Source organism: Mustelus asterias, chromosome 1, assembly GCF_964213995.1.
Source record: "Mustelus asterias chromosome 1, sMusAst1.hap1.1, whole genome shotgun sequence".
In the NCBI taxonomy this organism is placed as follows: domain Eukaryota; kingdom Metazoa; phylum Chordata; class Chondrichthyes; order Carcharhiniformes; family Triakidae; genus Mustelus; species Mustelus asterias.
Genome location: NC_135801.1, coordinates 115,123,324 through 115,132,851, shown reverse-complemented (window position 1 = coordinate 115,132,851; position 9,528 = coordinate 115,123,324). Strand labels below are relative to the sequence as shown.

At 41.5% G+C, this 9,528-nt stretch overlaps 1 non-coding gene across 1 annotated transcript; it reads right to left on the bottom strand.

The window, feature by feature from the left end:
* Positions 1 to 6,094: 6,094 nt before the first annotated feature.
* On the bottom strand, positions 6,095 to 6,286 carry LOC144502103 (U2 spliceosomal RNA). Its single transcript, XR_013499261.1, has one exon. It is a non-coding gene; the product is annotated as a U2 spliceosomal RNA (small nuclear RNA).
* Positions 6,287 to 9,528: the final 3,242 nt, after the last annotated feature.

Genomic DNA, 9,528 nt, shown 5'->3' with positions numbered 1-9,528 from the left:
ATCAACTCTGACCTACAGCCGGACTCTGGTGGAGAAGCACATTGCTGAGGTGGTAATAGTGGAAGCCGTGAGTATAAATTGAAACCCTGAGATGGTAGTGAAACACGGTGCTAGAGTAGTAATAGTGGCCGGGGGTAGTTAAGTCCCTACGGTAGAGAGCACACTTTACTAGGGAGTAATCGTGGCTGTACGGTGCCTAAAACATGTTGCCAAGGCGGCAACAGTGACCGGGGGTAGTGAAGTCTGCGAAATGGCAGATAAAGAAGTTAAGTGGGGATCTGCAGGTTCTCTCATTGAAGTGTACATGACAGACAGGCAAGCGGTAATAAAGAGGATGCAAAGGGATGGCTGGGATACTTCTCAGACCTTAGAACAGCAGAGAAAGTGGATAGATGGAGAAAAGAGAAACAAGACAAAGAAGATAGGGGTATTATTAGTACATCAGATAGCTGGACTAATTGAGCAAGTAGTCGCCTCTACTAAAAAGTGGAGTGAAGATAAAAGATTAGAAAGTTAGAATCCAGAGTAAGAGAACTGGAGAAATGAAACCAAGTGTTAGAAGAGAATCAATGGAGAGGGGAAACTGTTCCTCTACCTCCTTATGAGTCCACACGACAGGGACCAACCTCTCCTCCGGAGGAGTGGGAAGTGCTAGAACACAATTTAGCGCCAGTAACCCAAGGGGGAACAGATGCGCAGCCAAAAGCGAATTATAAACCATTCCCCCCAGGTGAGAGGCAGCAGATAATGGCTTCCCTGGATAAATTACAACCTAGAAGCACAAACACTAAATTATGGGAAGGATTAGATACAATTTGGGTAGGACACCAATTATACCTGAGAGACATACACCAACTGGTCAGGGCAGCCTGTCCAGTGGATAAGTGGAGGCAGGTAGCGGGTGGACCCGCCGCTCCTCCAGCACAGGATTATAGTGGGGGATGGTGGACACATGTAGTCGCCCTAACAGCAGAAATAGATGCCCAACAGGCACCCTTCACCCAGTTTAAGACAGAAATTCAGAGAGTTTTAGGGAATGCTCCTACTAACTGGAGCAGAATTACCACAACCAAGCAGCTAAAGGGGGAAGGAGCTTCTGAATACAGGGAACGGTTGTTCCAAGTATACCAGGAATGCTCAGGGCAAGGAAACCCAGGTCATGGGGATCGAGCGTTCATCCAGGTTTTCAAGGATGGACTCTCTCGTACTCACCAAACCATCCTAAAAATGGGAGTGATTATGTCCCAGGATTATGATGAACTCGTAGAATGGGCTAGTGGCATACCTGGAGGTGGAGAGGAGAAATCTTAGTTTTTGTATTTCAGTGTGTTTGTGTGGTCTGGTTGCTTGTCGAATGTAGGGGAGCAGGAGTTGTTGAAGCCTGTTTGTTCTTGTGGAGTGTTTGTTGCAGGCAGTGGATACAGTGCTTTGCACCTTAGTTTAACTTCGGGGGGCTGGGGAGGTGTTAAAACTGTTAAAGATTAAAGTGATAAAATTTCTTGAATTTACTTCTGTTTTGAGTTTAATTACAGTTTGGAAGAAAGAAGAATAAAAGCAACTGTGTTAATCAACGTTCTATATTCCCTTTAAGTGTTTTATTTTCATCCCAGTTTAAGTTGTTGAGTTTGAATGAAAGAGGAAGTGCTGTGGAATGAATGTTGGAAGCTTCCATGTGTGTCTGTGTGTGTTTAACAAAGTGGTTGCGTGGATGTTTTTGTTGTTGTTTGCTTTAATGTTTTAATGTTCTTCCCCTAATTGTGATTTTACAACAGTGGGTTTGATACAGAGTTTAAATAAAAATTGGAAAGTAAATTGAAATTTAAGAAAAGATTTAAACCTTGTAGGGAACCATGTGCTCTTTCCTTTGTCTTGAAGTAGAAATTATGAGAGAGTTAGTTGAGAAGTTAAGAGAAGAAAATAAGTAATTTTGTGGAAAAGTAGAAAAGTGGGAACAAAAGAATGAGGTAAATATATTGTCTCACCAATGCAAATTGCCCAGTTAGAATGCAGTGTTAAGGTCCACAGAATATTGTGATTTACGAACGTCTGATAGTTTAGTATTCTGTAACTGGTTAAAATTATGTCGGAATTTCATGTGCCATCTATTGTTCAAGGTTTGCCAAATATAAAAACACTTCAAAACTTAACTCAGTTAAAAAATAGAAACAACTTCAATTAAAAGGGTTTGGATATCACGGTTATGATGTGTAAAGTGGTATGATACAACTGCCGTTTGATTATTTTTTTTATACAGTATCGCACTGCCATATAGACCCGAGAATAAAATCAAATCCTGAAAAGCCTTAACCAATTTTACATAATATATTTATATATTATATATTGTGTATTGATAAAAACATAATTCTGTAGGAGCTTCCTGTTTTCCTCCATGAAAAGGCTACTTATCCCAAGCATTTAACCATTCTTTGCCATAGTTTGTAAGAACTTGCACAACGCTGCTAAATGTTGGTGCTCAGCATTTGAATGCAGTTCTTTGTAGGTTGGGTAGTGGCATTTTGTGAAGTACTGTAATGCGGCGCTTGCACGCAACAAATCATCAAATTAGATATAATGTAAGAGTACATCATATAAAGATTGGAGCTGTATGGCATGTGATTTTAATGGGGAAAGCGATGTCTTTTGATGGGATTATATACAAATGAATGGATGTCCAACTGCAGACAAAAAGCCAGTGCAAAGTGTTATTTGATTCACACTAAGCTTTCTATGGAGGGGGGATATGTAATTGAATATTTTACACTACTGACGTGTAAGTGAATTGACTTCAGTGTTCAGTATTCTAAGGGTTAATGTGACTTGCCGTTTCTTATGTCTGAATCTGTAACTTTTCAAGTCCCCAAAACAGGTGAAGACTGCAAGCAAGAGTAACTGATGCGTTCGGGTTGACAGTATGACTTTTGAAAATTGTATAACTTACAGTATTAGGATTGATACTTGCTCATTGCGGATATGTATGAAATCGCGTATATAACTGTATTACTTTGCATTGTTGCGACTGTAAATTTGACTGGGCTGGAGGATAACCTATTTTACAAGCTCATATACACTTACACAGGAATCGAACTGTATGTTACCCGTTAGCCTAATCGGTAGAAGCCCTATTTGTGGCCACCCCTGGGTGGACCCCTCATGACTTATATACAGTAGATACCTCAGACGCACCCTGTAAAGGACAAATTGGCAAATATAAAAGAGGTATACAGGGAAGATGTGTGGAACTTGTAAATCCCACAGATCCTGTGTGCAGGGGGCTCCAACAGGTGGGAGGAAGAGCTTGCTTGGATAATGCAAGCTATCCGCTTTGTTTTACGGGGCAGGGATGGGGATGTGCATATGCCTTGGTCCCCAAGAATGATTCCTGCATACAGACGCAGTGTGTCCGTCAGCATTGTCGGGTTAATAAGGGTCAGTTTACTTGCACCTGTGATGAACAGAAATGCCTGAATGTAACCACGGGGAGGCAGGTCATTTGTGGACAGTGTAATGGGACTCGTGTCAGCTCAGCCGAATGGACATACCCATTTGATACTTACCAGGTGGTGGGATCAAACGGGGAGTCAAGTAAACCGAGCAATTGGTGGTATAAACAAACTAATAATCGGGACACTGAATGTTACTGGGCTAAGAAGGGATTTGTATTCCTCTTCAATGGTACTTGCACGACAGAAACACCAACCCTCCCGATCCTTTTTGCAGTAGGAACAATAGGACCACTCACTGTTCCATGCCCTCAGAAGGGGCATATCTGGAGAAAGATAGTAACCCGGGCTATCAGCAAAGAATTCTGCGCTGATTGGGAAACCCCGGGCACAATGGGATCATCACTGGGATAGGGGTTCCCTGGAACTATCTCTGGGGGGAGGGGGGCAGCAGGAGGAGCAGGGGGCAGCAGGAGTAATTAGTGCAAAAAATAGGAATCATATTGTTTGTGGACTAACAGTCCTGGGAAACAGCACTCCAAAAGCACTGGAGGCTGTCAACCAAGAAATGGCTGAATTGAGATTATATGCATAGCAGACACGATATGCAGTGGACTACCAGTTAGCACAACAAGGGGGAGTATGTACAATCATAGGAAACAAATGCATAACCCATGTCACAGACGAATCCTATAACATTACCCAAGTCATTAATAACATCAGAGAACAACTTGATAACTTCAGACAGGGACCCAAGAAAGGAAGTAGCTGGCTGGAATGGCTAGTGGGGGGATCCTGGGGCTCCTATTTACTGCATGGACTGATCATACTCATTTCAATTGTAATTGTCTGTTGCCTAATTGTTGGATGCCTTAATGTCTGTTGTAAAGCAATGGTGACACGAATTGTGCCAGGAGCCAGTGTCACCATCGAGGAAGAATACATGATGGGAACCCCTGAAGATGCCGAAAGATACAAAGAAGGAAAGAAGAAGATAGACCTCTACATGTGAAGATGCAGCTGTTGGTCTGGGGATTATTAACCCATAATCCTGACCAAAAAGGGGGAGTGTTGTGGGGGAATTAAAGTGATGGACACAAAATGGTTGCCTGGCACACAAAATGGTTACCTGGGAAGGGACATTAACAGGCACAGACAGTTACTTAAAGTTAAAACATGCAGGAACCGAAATGCTGCAGGAAGCTAGTCAGAGCTTGAGGCACTTTAAGATAAGGGCAGACCCAGAACAATAAGTCTGATAATAAGGTCAGCCACAGATGGGAACATAAATACATAAATGCAACAACATCAGCCACTGAATGTATAGGTTAAAACCAGTCATTGATAGAGGAAATGTATCCATTCTATGAACAATGATATGTTAACTGCCCATGTCTGTACCTGTCTGCTTGTAACAATGTGTTAACTACCGATGTCCGTAATCTGTCTACTCAACTTATAACAATGTGTTAAACGGCTAATGTCCATACTGCCTATTGTCTAAAAGGTATAAAAATGATCAACTGCCATTGTGTAGTTGAGAAGGTAGCTGCCAAGTACTGCGGAGTACCAGTGCTTTCTCCCCGAAGCTTCGTGTCCGAAATAAAACTGTATTGTTGAAACCTCCAAGTCTGACTCCGGTGGTAAATTTCCCACGACGGTTAGGTAACTGGCTGATCAGCAGGAGACAGAGTGTCAGGGAAATGGATAAGTGCTGCAAATGCCAGGATGTGGCTGGTAGAGTCTGCAATGATCTATTTTGGTGCCACAACCATTCCCCATGTTTATTAACGACTTACAAGCAGCAAGCCACATATCCAAAGCAGTGTAACACTATAGGCGGCATTGGAATAGAATAACATTTCAAAGAGCTGATAATAGTTTAGGTGAATGGGCAAAACTGCGGCCAATGGATTTCAGTATAAGTAAATGTGAGATCATCCACTTTGGACTTCAAATGAACATAAGAAATAAAGCTCGGAAGAGTGGCGATCCAAAGAGACTTGACAGTCCAGTTACATAGATCATTAAAATGTCTTGAACAGGTATATAAAACTAGATCCAAAAGGCTAATGGGGTGCTGGCCTTTATATTTAGAGCACTTGAATGCAAGGGAGTACAAGTCTTGCTTCAACTATACAAAGCCCTTCTTAGACCATACGGAGAGCGAGCAGTTCTCGGCATTACACCTTATGAAGGATATATTGACCTTAGAGGGAGTGCAGTGTAGATTTACCAGAATGATACCTGAACCCTAAGGGTTAAATCATGAGGAAGGATGACACAAACTGAGATTGTGTTGTAATCTCTGGGATTTAAAAAGTCAAGGGTGATTTGATTGAAATTTTCAAGCTATTAATGGAAATAGATTAAGTATGGGTGGATAGATAAGAATGGAACCAGATAAAGGCAGTCACACCAGTTTTGACAACAAAGGAGAGATGTTTGACGATGGGGTGGTTAACTGCGCCAGAGGCTGCAGACAGGCCAAGAAGGGTGAGGAGGAATAGTTTCTCTTTTCTACAGTCACAGTTTTGTTTTAGTTATATCCAATCAAAATCCAATCAAAGTCCAATTAAGTCCCTACAAGAGAGACATTACAGATCCAAGCTGACAAGACAGGCTCCCCATTTCCTGTCTTGGGCTTGATCAACCAGATCCAAGCTAATAGGAGCAGGCATTGCACCCGCTCCAGTGCTTGATCTGAGCTCCATCTTAGCCAAAAGGCCTAGATGGCGTTTTTAAAAATTGCTTCAAATGAAGCCTCGGTGTAACCTCATTGACTTTTATCAAGTGCAGGAGAGCAACTGCTACACTTGATCTTAGCCAAAAGGCCAAGAAGCGATAAGTTATCAGCTTCCAGGCAGAGAATGGATCAATTCTTCAAAAGTAGGAGCACCCAGAGCAGAGAGCCTCCTCCTCTAATGCAGAACTCCTCCTTCTTCATGTGAGTGGTCCGGTTAGGAGTGGGCGGATACTCCATCCCTAATAAGGCTAGGTATGAATTGCCAGATCTGTTCACAGGTCAGGATCTGTGCACCCAGCTTGGTTTCATGTCAATCTGTCAGACCTCTGCCAGAGTTTTGGTGGGAGTGTGCTGGAAGACTATTAACATTTGGCCCATTATAGGATTAATGATTCAACCTTTTAGTTTAATTGCCATGCCAGCTAGGCTCAGACACTAGAAAATCCAGGTATAAACTGTGCCTGAATTTCCAATTATTTAAATTTATGATTTGAAAATGAAATGTCAAATTTCTGAATTGCACTTTACTGGGAAGACAGCCCATTAATAATGTAAAGGCAGAAAGTGACCTTTGACATTATTTAAGAAACCAATCCAAGAATGCATGAGTTGGCATATCAAGGCAATCTCTCGCAAGCGTCTCTCCAAATCCTTTCAGTAGAATTATATACACCTCCTCCACTTCCATATTCCAGCACCCCAGCCCGGTGATCGTATAACTTTCCAGACCACAATGAGCAATGCCATGCAAATTACACTAGTAATTCACATAAGAACTCCTCATACAAAGACATTCCCCTGAAATATTTTATAGATCCAATTTTCAATATTTTCACACTAGAGTGACGAATATTCCTCCATTTGATTTGCGAGCAACGTTCAGTTTCCTAGATCAATAATGTCCTTATAAATTACATTTCATGCACTTTTTTGTTTCATACCCTGCATTTATATTGCTAGGAAGTGACGTATTGACTGCTTGTCCTTGTATTGACTGGGGAAAGTGACATTGATGCATACATTCAAAGAGCACTCTCCTCGAACTATCCCTGTTCAACAGTCTCAAGAGTTCTCAAAACTATTAGTGCAAATGTACTTTGAAACCCTGGTCCTCCTTAATATGGCGATCAAATCAAATCATTCATCCCCTTCCAGGTGCTTTGGTCTGTATTGTGCGTTGCTATGTGAAACCGAATATTTAACATCTATCTTTAGCTGCACAGTGTTGGCTTTTCTGTTTACACAAGATATGGGGGCAAAAGTCAGCCTTGTTCTGCAACTTTTATTTGGCAACAGCTTTCAGTCACTGGACAAGCCGGCACTGAGATACAAATGGGTATTGTATTTTGTACACAGTAAACCCTAAATGAGAAAATACAAGGGTTTATCTTGTTTCATAATCATATCTCTGACTTGCATGTAAAACATTATCTCTTAACTAAGTTGTCAATAATTCTTTAATAAAGTTTTTAGAAATATCCTGTTTAACTAATTCCACCCTTCCTGACAAAGTGAGATCTCACATTGACATGTTTTAGTGAAAGAAAATATAATCCCGAGTATTGCAACATACAAGCCACCTCTATTCTAGTTTTTTTGCCTCAGGACTTCTACCTTTTATGTGGCATGGGAATACAGCTTAACTTTGATTTAATGTCATTAACTCAAGGCAAATTCAAATTCTAGAATGGAGAATGGCAGCACCTCAGGAAAGTAATCCCATTTGCACTTAAGTTATGTAAGAATATCTAATTAACCCAAATAGCTAGCAAGCAAATGAAACTCCTACTGCAACAATCTAGGTTAGATTTAGAACCAGAATCCAAAAGTGCAAAGCTATCATTAAGAGAAAAGTGACTAGATCATATTAATATTTGATTAATAATAATAATAATGAAGCCACAAGACTCCCCGGCATTAAAAATGTCACCTGTAGTCAGATGCTCTGATCTCTCCCCACGGATGCTGTTAGACCTGCTGAGATTTCTCAGAATTTTCTGTTTTTGTTTCACACTCCAGCATCCGCAGTATTTTGCTTTTATCAGATACTGGTGACTGGACCTCAGTATATTTGTTTAAGTCCTTAGGGGCAGAGGGTTAGTTGGCACAGATGGCACAGCATGTTCCAGTGTAACTTGTTGCTGCCAGGTCAAATTGCACTAAGTACAAATACAGGTATAATTTATTTCATGTAAAAGCTTCAATATGGAATCTTGAATGGATGTACAACCTTCCAACACAATGATGTCATTAGATAAGCTATGCATGAAATTTCACTCCAGTAAGAGAGCTCCCAACATCAGAATAAAATACTAAAAATCCAGGTATGGATTTTCCATGATTTTCCATCCATTAGAATTATTGATAAGTGTTTCCAATTTTAAAAAGAATATTCATGGTATGTAGCTTTGTTGGCTAGTCCAGCATTTATTGTCTATCCCTAATTGCCCTTGAGAAGGTGATGGTAAGCTGCCTTCCTGTACCACTGAAGTACAGGTATTGTAGGTACACTCACAGTGCTCTTAGGGAGGGAGTTCCAGGATTTTAACCCAGCAACAGTGAAGGAGCGGCAATATTGTTCCAAGTCAGGATGGTATGTGGCTGGGAGGGAAACATGCAGATGGTGGTGTTGCCCTTGACCTTTCAGATGGTAATGGTTGTGAGTTTGGAAGGTGCTCGCTAAGGAGCCTTGATGGTACACACTGCTGGTACTGTGTGTCAGTGTGAAATGAATGAATGTTTGTGGATGGAGTGCCAATCAAGCAGGCTAATTTGTTCTGGATGGTGTTGAGCTTCTTGAGGGTTGCTAGAGCTGCACTCACCCAGGCAAGTGAAGAATATCCCATCACACTCCTGACTTGTGCTTTGTAGATGGTGGACAGACATCGGAGAGTCAGGAGTTGAGTTGCTTGCCACAGGATTAATAGCCTCTGATCTGCTTTTGTAGCCATAGTATTAATATGGCTGGTCCAGTTCAGTTTAGGGTCAATCCTAACCCCCCACCCAGGATGTTGATAGTGGGGGATACAGTGAAGGTAATGCTATTGAGCATCAAGGGGCGATGGTTAGATTCTCACTTGTTGGAGTTAGTCATTGCCTGTCACTTGTGTGGAACAAATGTTACTTACTTGTCAGCCCAAGCCTAGAAATTCAGTATTTGAGGAGTCACAAATGGTGATGAACATCGTGCAATCATCAGTATACATCCCACTTCTGACCTTATGATGGAAGGGAGGTGATGAGGCAGCTGAAAATGGTTGGTCCTAGGACACTACCCTGAGGAACTCCTGTAGTGATGGCCTGGAGCTACGATGATTGACCTCCAATAACCATAACCACTTT